Source organism: Orycteropus afer, unplaced genomic scaffold (assembly GCF_000298275.1).
Source record: "Orycteropus afer afer isolate SDZICR_OR568_19922 unplaced genomic scaffold, OryAfe1.0 scaffold00015, whole genome shotgun sequence".
NCBI lineage: Eukaryota > Metazoa > Chordata > Mammalia > Tubulidentata > Orycteropodidae > Orycteropus > Orycteropus afer.
Window position 1 is genome coordinate 18,716,890 of NW_006921602.1, and position 14,785 is coordinate 18,731,674.

Below are 14,785 nucleotides of genomic sequence, written 5' to 3' on the forward strand. Positions count from 1 at the left end.
GACTTTTAAATGGTGTAACAGACTTCCAATGATTATCTTTTTAGGAAATCTCAAAACATTATTGAAGAAAGAACAAGAACTGAAAAAACAGATTTTTAAGAACAATGGCTCTCTTCTGGCCAGTGGAAGCAAATTATAAATCAGTTTCCAGATGCTCAATCTCACAAATAATTAGGAAATGAAATTTAAAATCACACGAGATACCATTTCTCTAAGATCTGCAAACATCAAGTCTGACAAGATCAAGTATTGACTAGAACATAGAGCACTGGGAACATCAGCTGGGAATGTGAATTGGTACTATCTCTTTGGAAAACAATCTTCAATACCTCGTAAAATTAGAGATGCACAAACCCCGCAACCTAATGCTTCCGTTACTAAGAAATACCCAAGAAACTTCTCACATGTGTTCACAAGAACACATTTATAAGAACATTTAAGTAATGTTTCCAGTCACAAAGAAAGTGTGGGGGAAGAGAGAAGAAACTGAATGCCTATCATTAGACAAATGGATGAATAAACTGTGATATAGTCACACAATGAAAGAACAAATAGTAGTGAGAATAAATAGATTAGAACTACAGGTATAGGTACTAATGTGAATGAACCTCAAAAATATAATATTGAGTGAAAAAAGCAAGTTGAAGAAGGACACGTTCGTGCCATTTTTAAAAGATTCAAAATATGCCCAAGAATATGCCAAATCTATAATATCTAAGACAAATATGGAAATGACAAACACCAAATCAGGGTCATCTTTATCTCAGAGAGAGAGACAGGGATGGGTTAGATAGAGATATACAGGAGGCTTTAACTAAATATGTAATGTTTTACTTCTTAAACTTAGCATTTCATTACATTTTTTATCTTCTTTTGAATGTCCAAAATATTGTATTCATTAAAAATGAAAGAAAATGACTTCTTCATGTTCCCATATTACAAAAAAGGAACAAATATTTAAAAACTATAGTTTGAAGAGAAGTCAAATTGTTAATCTCCTCAGGGCATGCACAGAACTCCCCCTTGCCCTATACACTCTGAGGACCACAAAATTGGAATTTCAGGGCACGGCTGAATACTCTTCATCAAATCTCTACCCCTGAGGTATTTTATCAATGTGGAATATATGATCTTATCTAGATGTTAAGATTTCTATAAATGGTTATTGGTTACAAGCTAAATGCTCAATATCTAAACCCGCAAAGCTGAAACAGGATGATCATAACTTGGTACCCATTGTGGTAGACAGACTCGTAGGGCAGTCCCTTACATGTTTACCTCCCAGTGTTCATACCTTCTGTGATTGATAATAGAAGAGTGCTTAATTAATCCACTCAAAGGCATATCACTAGCTATTTAAAAGAATGGTTACAAAGAGTAAATGAAGTAACATAGAAAATATTTATATGCTAGCTATAATATTAAGGGTTTTTTTTAAAAGCAAGATTTGAAAATGAATTTAGTACTATATACAACCATAATCAGGGCCTGGAAACCAGAGCTTTGCTCCATACTACCAAAATTTAGGTGGTGCAAACATTTCAAATTAATGCATTTAAAGGATGCTACAAATTTTTAAGTTCCACCACCACTACCATTGCCACTGCTGCCAAATCACCTCTCTTCTTCCTCACCCATGGTGAGGAAATAGTCTGACCCTATCCAGTCCTCTTAGAAGTCAACAGAGATGGATGGATCTTAAGAGACCCAAGGTCAAGGACAAGGCAACCATTGCCCACCCCTCTGTGGGTACAGGCCACAGCCTGCTTTCCCTCTCCTTTCTGAGTCAACCACCCATGTCCCCTTGCTCCATGCATGGATACTCCTATGGACTTGGGGCTACCTTTAATGCTGCCCCCTTCCCCGCCCTCATCCCAAACTGCTGGAATTCCCTCTGCCATGAATAGTTGGTATCTGGTTAAATCATTTGTTCTCTGTTAAAGGAGGAGGAAGTAGGCTGTGCAACTGGGGTCAAGATGCCTAATTTCCAAAGCCAAAGTGTCTGGGTTGATAACACAGCCCAAAGGAAGGACCAATGACAACAGCAACAGCCTTCCATAAATTAACCACAGGACTTAGACTAGAGCAGTGACTCCAAATAATGTGCAAAGGAAATGAAAACATCACACCTTGTCTCCTTCTTAATAGACAGTTCCACCTGTCCCTACCCCTGACCTGAATAAAAGAGAATAGGTGTGCAGTCCTTGGAAGGAACATACTGAAGAACCACTGGGCTACCATATTTGGGGATACAGATGGTATTACGGTTATGAGAGGAGCTCTGGTGGCATAATGCCTAAAGCATTTCACTGCTAACCAGAAGAAGGCTGGTAGTTCAAACCCACTAGACACTCCTTGGGAAGAAGACTGGACAATCTACTTCTGTAGAGATATTGCCTCAGAAACCCAAGGAGGAGTCACTATGAGTTGGGATCGACTCAACGGCAGTGAATTTGATTTTTGGTATGGTTATGAGGTGAATATGGGGAAATTTGGGGTAAGTCAACAAGGAGGGAATGTTATAAGGCTTTACATGGTCTCTAAGAATTTGGGGGTCCTCACACCAACATGTTCTTCCCTGTACACATTAGGTCAACGGTAAATGAAGCTTACCTGACACACCTTGATATTTTTTCAATTTTACATTACCTGGGCCTGTAAAAACAGCATGGGGGCAGCATCATCTGACCTCTTCTAACTTCATGAGGGGAAGAAAGACTCACCATCAGCATTAACAGCCCAAGGCTGATTCCTATGATGCGGAGGAGGTCAGACATGCTGCCACTCTCCAACCTTTTTACCAATTCTGACACCAACTCTCCCTGCTACGACACTCTACTTCTCTGCTGTGTTCAATAATTCATTGCAATGGCCACACAAAACTCACAGACAGTACTCACAATCATGGGGCTTATTAGGGAAATAACACACTACAATTTAGGAACAGAAATGACTCAGGAAAGCTTCTTATCAGCCATGTCACAGGCATGCTTTTCTCTGGCCTCAGCCTTTGACCTGCTTGGGCAAGTGTTACACAGTTCTTTTAGCTCTGCAAACAGGTGCCGAGAGAGGCACCCCACTCCACAAGCAAGCCATCTGCCCAAAGGCATTCAGCTTTCTCGCTCCATGGGCCAGGAAGCCCACTGCTCTGTCTCATCCTAGTGTCTTGGTTCTGCTGCCTTTGTTGCTACCATCTCTCTGCTGTCTTTCCACTTCTCAGCAAAGTGTTACAGCTCTTTCTCTTGGTGTCTCCTGGGTCAAGAAGGTACAGTACAGGGATCTTAGGTCCAAGGATGTGCTCTACTCTGGTTCTTCTTTCTTGATGGTATTCAGACTTCCCCTTTCCTGCCTCTGGGAGGGCTCATTTTAAGCCTAGCAAGATGGAAAGACTAACCAATCCCCACGTTAGGGTTCCATATGCCTTATTTACATTATCAGCATGCTATCTAATGCCCTTGGTGGGCCACAAGCACCTCACATACATAGTCCCACTCAGTCATCTGGTGGGAACCACAAAGACTATGGCTAGAAGGGCCATATTAAGTAATTCACTGCTCCACACTGGGCAACCTAGTAATCCCTCAGCTATCTTGGAGAGGGTATGACAGGGGTTCCAGTACTAGAAGTATGATTGCAGTAATATTTTTAAAAAACAGTGGAAAGAAAGAAAAATGTAAATAGTGGCACTTTTTTAGTCTGCTCTTCCTTGTTTCCACAATAGTCTTTAATGTTATTTTCACAATGGCCGACATTTAATTAATATGTCCTGAATAAAAAGATGAACCAATGAACAAAAAAATTGCAGAACTGCTCACTTACAGCTATCAAAACCAAGGGGCATGCCTATTTCTAGATTTAAAATACCATCTGGTTCTGTTAAAACATGTTTGCTGTTAATTTCTACCCTAGCCTCATTCTATTGTGGGCACATGATAGGGCTTGAGCCTGGTGCCCTCATGGAAGCCCTAGATTCCCCATACATCAGAGATTCAGAGATCCTCAACAGGAGCAGTGACATTGGGGGAGCCACCAGTGGAAGCCACCAGCAGAGTATTTCAGCAGCCTTTTGTTCTAGGGAAAGTGTGAGTCCCTCCACAGGGTCCCCAGGTGACTACTTCCAGAAATGGCCTTGATTCCTCTTTGCAAGACTTGTTTTCCTTCCCCTCTGTCATACTCACAAAAGGAATTGTTAGAAGTAGAAAGGTGAAGGGTGGTTGTGTTTGGGACCCATAAAAAATGAACTTCACAATGCTCAAAACATTTGCTATAGTCTTTCAGCCAGTGCAGTGCAGTCATTACTGCTGAACTGAATGGGTCCAGTAAATCTGCAACATACACGTGGCCTCTGTCAGATCCAGATGGGTTCACAGATGGACTGGAACCATCTGAATCCCTAAGACCCAACAAATGCCCACTGGTATTGCTTTACTCCATTCTCCATAGCTTAGAATGATGTTAACATTTTTAGGAGAACCCATACCAAAACAGATTGGTTTTTGTTCTCATCTATTAATAACAGCTATTTTGAAACGCTATTTAAATCTTCCATTGTTATTTGAACTTTTCATGGATTATATCTCCCAAACTGAGCCACGCTGGGCAGCAGGGACCACATCTTACATGAATCTGTAAACCCCATGAAGCCTAGCACAGTGCCACTTCAAAGACGCTCATAAATATTTGTTCCCTTGCTTTTTGTTTTTCTAATTTGGTAAAGGCCATTATTTTAATTATTGAGTTGCTCTGCCCAAATGGCATATCAGTTGTGACTCAAGGTCCCCTCCAGCTGGGAGCTTGGCAGTCTGCTTCAAGTTGCCCTGCAGTGAGCCTGGGCACATACCCATGCACACACACACACACCAAAGAAGAAGTGTCTTAATATTGCTTTTAGGGTGTTTTATTATGATCAACAGCTATATTTGGTAACCTTTCTTTCTAGCATTAGAGAAGACACACTACGAAATGTTAAACAGGGAATCTACCAGTGCTATAGCTGGAACAGATGCGCCATGGACCTGACAGAGAGGAAGAAGCCACGATTCTGTGCCCTGATGTGGACAGAACGTTCATTGGGATTTTGGGGTTCTACCTTACATGTTCCCACTGCAAAGCTAAGGATTTGGGCTTGGAAGAAACACCCAGCCCCTAGTGGCTGCCCTTCTCCACAGACGTAGGGGGAAGGAGCTGGCCTTCTTGGCAAAGAAGCTCTTTTATTTGGAGTAACTACTTGAGTTCAGCGCATTAATTTTATAACCATTTTAGAGAGAGCAGGGGAGGACTCTTGAATTCTTCCAGAGATAATTAAAAATGGGGGGTAGGGGGTGGGGGGATAAATCTGAAATAAACAAAGAAACAAGCAGAAGGCATCAGGGGTTTCTGAATAACATCTTCCCGGTTAAACAATTTTAAGAATCCCATAATGTGAAAGCAACCCCCACACATTCTCTCCCACATAAACACAGTTTTTATTTCAGCCACACTCAGCTACAGCAGCAGAATCACTCGCCTTCACCTCTGTGGCTACGTTATCCAGAGAACATGTCATCTCCTCCAAAGCATTCTTGAGGGAGAATTATAGCTGACCGCCAACCAGCATGGGCAGACATGCCTTGAGGGCTGCTGCAGTTCCCATTGACCCCACCCACTCACCACCCTAACATGTGATTTCTGGCCTCAAATATCAATTTTTGCTTTAGCAGAGACGGAAAATTTCAGGCCTTTTGACGCTTGTCAGTTGGCACATTCCCAGTATCTTATATACCGGAAAAGAGGGAATTATGTTCAAATAAACCATTTTGTTGTCATTGATAACTGTGTTTTTAAAATATCAAGAGCCACTGAGCCACAGGGGGGAGATAGGAATCCTCAGAAGACCATAGAGTAGTAAAAAGCAATTTGTTTTTTATCTTTTTATTAAACAAAAGTTTTTATATTAAAAACTCACGGAACATAAAACCCATTCAGTATGTCAAAAACAAAATGAAATCAATACAGAAAGAGGCAGGATAACAGAAGAGTTATTAAGAGAAAGGCTCAGGCAGAAGCAGCAGAACAGGAAAGAAGAGGAGGAAGTGGAGGGAGGAAAGGCAGTGCTAGAGGGAGGGCAGAGACCAGACAAGGAAGAGGAGAGAACAGGTGGCTCAAGGGCTCCAAGGGAGGATGTGAGACCGAGAAATTACTCCTCTCAATCAGCTGCTCATTTGGGGTATGAGGAAATAGATGGGCCATTTTGTAATATGTTATATTAGGTTTCTTTCTCTCTCTCTCTCTCTCTCTCTCTCTCTCTCTCTCTCTCTCTCTTTTTAATCAAGTATGCCCTTCCTTTGTCGTGACACATATATACCAAATTAAGATGTCATCAGGGACATACTTTTTTTTTTCTCTTATTTCTTTTTTATTGTGATTTGGGTGAAAGTTTACAGAGCAAATTCACTTTCCATACAGCAGCTCACATACACTTTGTCTCATAACATTGACTACAATTTCCCACAATGCAACAGTGCCCCTCCCACTTCAGAATATCACGTCTGAAATTTACTCTCTGATGAGTCAAAAAAATTACAACATATGTAACGAATGAAAGAGAACATGATAGAGAAGGGTAAAGCAAGTATGGTAAATAGTTAATATTTTGAAAATTTGGATGCAAGGCATATGGTAATAGTAAATATTTAAACTATTGCAACTTCTCTGTAAATCTGAATTATTTCAAAATAAAAAGATGTTATTTAAAAAAAGGGTGAAAGTATTAAGGAAGTCAGGATGAAGAGCTGTTTTGAGACCAAGTAGTCAGGTTTCTAGGTATTAAACTCTACATGGAGTTTGAAAAAGAGGTCAGAGTTGGAAATGTAGATTTGAAGGCATCTGGAGGGCATGAACAAAACATGGTAAATGCAGGGGCTGGTGTAAATGGTTAATGCCCTCAGCTGATAACCCAAAAGATAGAGGTTCAAGTCTACCCAGACGTGCCTTGAAAGAAAGTCTTGGCAATCTCCTTTCAAAAAGTCAGCCACTGAAACTCTATGAGGCATGGTTCCACTTTGTTGCTTCCGTAAGTTGGAATTCAACGGACAACAACTGGTACTAGGAGCTCTGGTAACATAGTGCCTAAGTTGACTGCTCACCAGAAGGCTGGAGGTTCAAACCCACCAGCCACTCCTCGGAAGTAAGGTTGGGCAATCCTACTTCCGTAGTGATACTGCCTCGGAAACCCAATGAGGGTTCACTATGAGTCGGGGCCGACTCGACGGCAAACAACAACAACAACAACTGGTACTGGTAAAAAGTCAGACTGCAGGGGTTTCTTTCTCAGTTCGGCTACTTAACAGTAATGACTGACTTAAGTTATTCTAGGGCACTCTGGTGGCATAGTGCCTAAGGCATTTGACTACTAACCAGAAGGCTGGCGGTTCAAACCCACCAGTCACTCCTTGGAAGGAAGGTTGGGCAATCTACTTCCGTAGAAATACTGACTCAGAAACCAAGGAGGGGTCGCTATGAGTCGGGTCCAACTCGACAGCAGAGAGTTTGGTTTTTTGGTTTTGAGTTTTTCTAATTTCTCTACACTTTAATTTCTTCACTTACACAACAGGAATAATAAGAGTATCTCCTTATAAAGTTGGACTGAGGATGAAATGACAAAACAAGTAAATCAGAGTATCCAAGGAGCTCACCACAAACACACATACATTGCTGTCAAGCCAATTCCAGCTCATAGTGACCCTACAGGACATAGTAGTACTGCCCCACAGGGTTTCCAAGGATACCATCTTTATGAAAGCAGACTATCACGTCTATCTCCCACGGAACAGCTGGTGGGGTCGAACCACCTACCTTTCTGTTAGTAGCCAAGGACTCACTGCTCATTAACTCCTATTGATGGCTCAGAGATATGGTTGATGGTGTAAGTGAGAATGGAGGGGGCCAGGAAAAGAAGAGAAGAGGATGAAGAGTAGGCTTTCACAGAATGCCTAATTTAGAGGTCAGGAGGAAAAAGAGACAAATGAGTCTGAGTTGAACTGCAATAGCCAGTGACATTCAAGATTTCAAAGAAAGAGTGAGGCTTGGGGGGGAAAAAAAGGGGGTGACTAGTGGCTACAGACACAGGGCAGTAATCAAAGAAAAAGAGGACAGAATAAAGGCCTCAGATCTGCAGCCAGAACATCTCTGCTGGAGTCACACAGACAGTAGTTTCAATAGAAAGGTGAGGGTAATGCCAAAACAAGTGAGTGAACAGTAAAAGGAGAGAAGCCCAAGGCAGAAAAAGGAAAGAAATCTGAGGACAGTTCAACAAAGAAGCTGGGTCAAGAACTGTGCTGTTCAGTACAGTAACCACCAGCTCATGTGACTATTTAAATTAATTTAAAATTAACCAAGAGGAAAATTTTAATTTCTCCATCACATTAGCCATATTTCAAGTGTTCAATAGCCACGTTTTATAACCATTTTAGAGAGAGCAGGGGAGGACTCTTTAATTCTTCCAGAGATAATTAAAAATGGGGGGTAGGGGGTGGGGGGATAAATCTGAAATAAACATACTGGACAGCACTGATAATAGAATAATTTTATCATTGCAGAAAGTTCTGTTGGATAGAGCTAGAACTCTAGCACAATTTATTTTCTTGTGGGAAGTACGGCCCTGAGTATATATTGGGGTGAGAGATGGGTCGAGGTAAGGAAGGATCAAAGCAGGAGAAAGAGAGTAACCAAAGGAACAAGTAAGTTCCCAAAAGAAGAAAAGGGAAGAAAAATAGGAAAGCGTCCAGAGAGTGTGGAATGTATGTGGGTTAATGTAGGGAAAAGAATGTATAGACATTTATTTCCTTTGAAAAAGATAAAATAAAGAAGGACAAAGATGAGTATAGGAAGACACGTGGGATCTTTACCTGACAGGCACCATACACAAAAATAAATTCAAAATGGATTAAGAACCTAAATGTGCAAACTAAAATCACAAAACTCTTAGAAGCAGCTGGGGCAATGCTGTCAGGTATAGCTTTCAACAATGGATTATCCAATATAATAACAAAAGCACAAACAGAAAAAGACAAAATAAATAAATGAAACCTCGTAAAAATGAAAAACTTTGGTTCATGAAGACTTACCAAAAAAGTGAAAAGACAAGCTACCAACTTGAAGAAAATCTTCAGAAATTATATATCTGACAGGAATCTAATAACCAAAATATGTACAAAACTTTGACAACTTAACAACAAAAAGACAAATAACCTAATCATAAAACATGCAAAGGACTTGAATAGACATTTCACCAAAGAGGATATTTCATGGCCAGACACATGAAAAGATGCTCACTGTCATTAGCCATCAGAGATATGCAAATCATAACCACGATGAGATACCATTATACTCCCATTAGGATGGCTATGATTTAAAAAAAAAAAAAAAAAAAGGAAATAACAAATGGTAGCAAGGATGTAGAGAAATTGGAACTCTTATCCACCGCTGGTGGGAATGCAAAATAGTACAGCCATAATGGAAAACAGTGTGGCAGTTCCTCAAAAAACTAAAAATATGACCCAGCAATTCCACTTCTAGATACATACCCAAAAGACTTGAAAGTGGACACTCAAAAAGAAACTTGTATACCAATGTTCGCTACAGCACTATTCACAGTAGCCAGAAGGTGAAAACCACCTAAATGTCCATCAGGAGATAAATAGATAAACAAAATGTGGCACATACATGCAATGGAATACTACTCAGCCAGTAGCAGAAATGAGGTTTTGATACATGCTATAGTATAGATGGGAGCTCTGGTGGCATAGTGCCTAAGGCATTTGACTGCTAACCAGAAGGCTGCCAGTTCAAACCCACCAGCCACTCCTCAAAGGGAAAGCTGGGCAATGTACTTCCATAGAGATACCGCCTCGGAAACCCAAAGAGGTGTCGCCATGAGTCGGAGTTGAATACATTTGCTGAGCAAAATAAGTCAATCACAAAAGGACAAATATTTTAGGCCTTCACTTTTATAAAAAGACAATAAAAAATAGAGAGTCCAAAGTTTATTAGTGGTTACCAGTGGCTGGAGGGGGTGGGGAGATGGGCAATTAACAGTAATAGAAAAATCATGTTAATTAAGGGTAGAGTTACACAGCCTATTATTGTAATTGTTGTCAATAAATTGTATATCTGTAAAAACTTGAATTGATAAAATTTGTGTGACAGAGACTTTTACAACAATGACAAAGCGAAAAAAGAGCAGCTGCCAAGACTGCTTATGTAAATAAAACACATCACGGGATTTGGTTTCTTGGTTTGGAGATTTAAGGTCATGGTTTCATGGGACATCTCAGTTACTTGACCTAATAATGTGTACAGTGCTTCTGTTCTACTCCCTAATTCATTGTATAGTGCTTGGGGTCTTAAAAACCTACAAGCGGCCATCCAAACCAAACCCACTGCCATTGAGTCAATTCTAATTCATAGTGATCCTTTAGGACAGAGTAGAAATGCCCAATAGGTTTCCAAGGTTATAAATCTTTATGGAGGAAGACTACCTCATTTTTCTCCCATGGAGCGGCTAGTGGGTTTGAACCACCAACCTTTTGGTTAGCAGCCAAATGCTTTAATCACTACAACACCAGAGCTCCTAGAGGCCATCAAAGGCACATCAACGAATAGGTCTCTACTCACCTGGAACAACAGAGGAAGAATGAAGGAGAGTGTGGAATAAGAGGAGAATGTGGAATATGTGGCTAATTGCCTTCATGAACAACTGGTTCCTCTGCCACGAGACTAGAAGAACTGGATGGTGCCCAGCTACCATTTCTGAACATTCTGATCAAAGAGTTCATAGAAGAATCATGATCAAAAGGAGAAAAACACAGAACATAATATCAAATTCTCATGGACTCTGGACTTTCTGGAGCCATGGAGGGAAGATGAACCCCTGAAACTATTGTTCTGAGATAATCTGTAAAACTTAAACCAAAAATATCCCCTGAAGTCTTCTTAAAATCCAACAATAGTTTAAAAAAAATAAAAACGGTCTGCCTTGAGCATTATGCTCTTTCAAGAACCATCTAGATAGCATCAAATTGATAACACCAACTCTAAAAATTAGATAGGAGACTTAGGGGACAGGGAGTTTATGTTAATGAGGGAGGAACAACTCAGAAAAGGAGGGCTAGAATAGCTGCACAACTGGAACAATGGCATCCAAAACCAAAAAACCAAACTCACTGCCACTGAGTCGAAGTCAACTCATAGTAGCCCCTCCTTGGGTTTCTGAGGCAGTATCACTATGGAAGTAGACTGCCTGACCTTCCTTCCGAGGAGTGGCTGGTGGGTTTGAACCGCCAGCCTTCTGGTTAGCAGTCAAATGCCTTAGGCACTATGCCACCAAAATCATACATGTAGAAACTGATGAATTGGTGTATGTTTTGCTGTGTACATTCTCATTAACAATAAAATAAAATTTAAAGGAAAACATGTAAGGTGGTGAGGAAGGTAAAAACCAGTTGCTGTCAAGTCAATTCAGACTCATGGCAACCTCATGAGTGTCAGAGTAGAGATGTGCTCCATAGGGTTTTTAATGGATACTTTTTTTCAGAAGCAGATTGCCAAAGCTTTCTTCAGAGACACTTCTAGGTGAACTCTAACCACCACCCTTTCAGTTACCAGCCAAATGCATTAACCATTTGTACCACCTAGAGACTCCAAGTAAGGACCTTACATTGAGGTGGTGCGGTTAGGTGCCACTGAGTCCAGTTTCAACTCATAGCACCCCATGTGCCTGTGTGACAGAGTGAAACTGCCCCATAGGGTTTTCTTGGCTATAATCTTTACAGAAGCAGATCGTCAAATTTTTTGCCATGAAGCTGCTGGATGAGTTTGAACTGCCAACCTTTTGGTTAGCAGCTGAACGTTTACCATTGAGCTACCAGGGATCCTTTATTGAGGAAGAGAACAGTAAACTAGGATGTAAACATCCTTAAACCTATCCTGAGAGGGATCTGACTGGTAGTCTAAAGAGTGGAAAAGATATGGGATAGTCTCTAAAGGAATGCAGTTGGGAGTTAATGAAACATAGCCTTTTTCTTTTTCCTTTTTTTAAATTAAAAAAAAAAAAAAAAAAAACAATGCCTGCATGAAAATTTACAGTGGAACCAGTCCAAAGGTCTTTGCACCTTTCTCTTGGATAACTTGGCCAACTAGAAGAAGAGAGAGCAGATAATGAGGGTGATTTTGGATTGAGGATTGGAATAGGAGAGGTCCAACATGTTAAGAAGACAAAGGATCCAAGGATTCCAGACAGAACTAACAGGTAACATGTACACTCCAAGTAGAGAGAAGAAGCCAGAAAAGAGCTGAAAGACTGGAACAGTCACTGATTAAGGCACCAGAATTCTTGGTGATTGTTAAAATCAGGTGTAGTAAGTGGAAAGAATCAGCTAATCAGACTGAAGCCCACGTTCCAGATCTTGGAGGTGGAGAAATTACCAAGACAGAACAAGTCCAAGATGTGGGTGACTGAAGCAAAGTGGAAACTAAGGCCATATGAGTTGATGCTCAGGCACTTCAAAAATTCAAAAATGAATAGAGCCTCAACATAAACCCCAAAGCCACTGGCAACAGACAAAGCAGTGAGCACGCTAGTTGTCCATGTTTGGTTTGTTTATTACTCTCTTGTGCATCAATGAAATTATTCCCAAACCTGGCCATACTCAAAGTCACCAGAAGAGCTTTGCCATCTCTCTTCCCCTTCCTTCTCATCCCTCCTTCTTTTTCACATTTTGTTTTTAAAATGAGGATCTGTAGGTTTCACCCACCCTGATGAGGCTAATTTGATATGTTTATGGCCGTCTGAAAAGTGACATTTTTCCAAATGCTCCTAGGTAATTCTGGGAAGCCAAAAGGCTTGGGAAGCACTGACCCACAGGAAAAGAAGGAAGGTATGGGGGTACAAACAGAGAGCATTAACTTCTAAAGATAAGACATTATTGATTACTGATGGGATAATACTTTGGAGGTGACACTAAGCAAGAAAGTCAATCCTGCTCCACAGAGATAGGAGAGGACATTACAGAGGGCTGTTTAGGGGCAAGTTGTTCACTCAGGCTGTGGTGTTAGGGGACGGGAACAGATGGGTTTAGCTGCAGAAAAATGAAAATACAGGAGGATTGCTGCAGGAAATAAGAAACAAAAGACTGAACGGCTGTTTAGTGGCCTTCCAGGAGAAGAGGCTAAATGGTTAATGAGAGATCCAAATGGAATGAGGTGTAATTCATTAAAGGGTTTGCAGGGCTTAGCTGTCGAATTTCTGAGCAGTAAGAATTTTTCTATCTGGATGCTATCAGGCTTCTAACATGTAAACCATTGAAGATTATTAAGCTCTCTGGTAAACAAGCTTGAGAAGCTTATTCATTAACAATGAAAACTTTGTATTCCCAACCCACATTTTTATACAGATGGAATCAGATTGAATATCAAGGGCAGCTTGAAGTAGAAAGTCAGAAGGGGCAACCCATGGTGAGAGGGATGTGTAAGAGGGATACAGGGTACTTTCTCCCTTCCCCCTCCATGGAAAAGGAAGTTTATGGGCTGAGAGTACGGAGAAGGGCCTGAGGGTCTCTTCATAGTGCCAGCCGATGCTAAAAACAGAAAAGGTGCCACAGCTTACTGGGTCTCAGGAGCACCCCCTTTACATATAATCCCCATGACAGGACCTTGCAGGCAGGCACAGTCTGCACATCCGAGGGATGGCTCTCAGTAAAGAATGTTTTTACTTTCACAAACCTGACTCCTATTTAAAGAGCAAGCTGCAAATGTTTGCACCTGCTTCTGAAAGAGCTGCATTTCTCTGGATCCAGATCATTCTAGCATTATTTTAAGTTACTCCTATGAGATAATTTTTAACACTGGCATACACAGACTTTAAACTGAGGGCGCTAGCACAGGCACACAGGCACAGACACACACACACACACACACACACAACCTCCTGCAGATTGAAGAAATGACTCACTTAATTTGCCTGCCACTATTGGTTTTGATTTTACCTGTTTAAATACAAAGTTTTCTATTAGATTAACTACAAGAAAGAAGAACTCCGGAGCATTAACCCTGATTTTCTGTTCATGACTTTGGGGCACCAAAGGGGTTTTAATCTGTGTATCTTGCTAAAGCACCCGCTAGACCACTGACTAGCTCTCTCCATAATCTGCCATAAAACTAACATTTCTTGCCACTTTGGGAGTGAATGGGAATCCCTTACTTACAAACCTTTTATATCCTGTACCTCCAGACCTCTACTTTGGGGACCTTTCTCAGCTCACAGTATAATGTCACAACAGCACTGTAGAACTGTAAAGAATCCAAGCTCTTCATTTGAAAATAAGAAAGGCGGTAACGGAGGGATGCGGAGAGGTTAACCTGTCCAAGGTCACTCGGCTTTGAGTAGTGGGACGGCTGACTTGCCACTAACCCCCTGACACTATGTGCACCACCCCAGCTCCCCGAAACAGCTCCTCGGGGCTACTGTTGGTTTGCTAGCATGCAACCCCTCCTCGCTCCTGGCGAAAATGCAATGCCAGTTCTTCTCTGTGCCCAACTTCATCCCTTCGCGTCAGCATGCAGTTAACCCTCTTGCCCACAACACATCACACGGGCCACGCACACTCTCCCAAGCCAATCTACCGAGCGGCTGCCCCAAGGTCACCAGCGGCCCCAGGAAGCACCCGCCGCCCAGGACTGGAGGATGCCCAGCTCCGGGGCCAGGAAGCCGCACTCACCAGCGCGGGGGGCGGGCGCGCCGTGGCTGCCC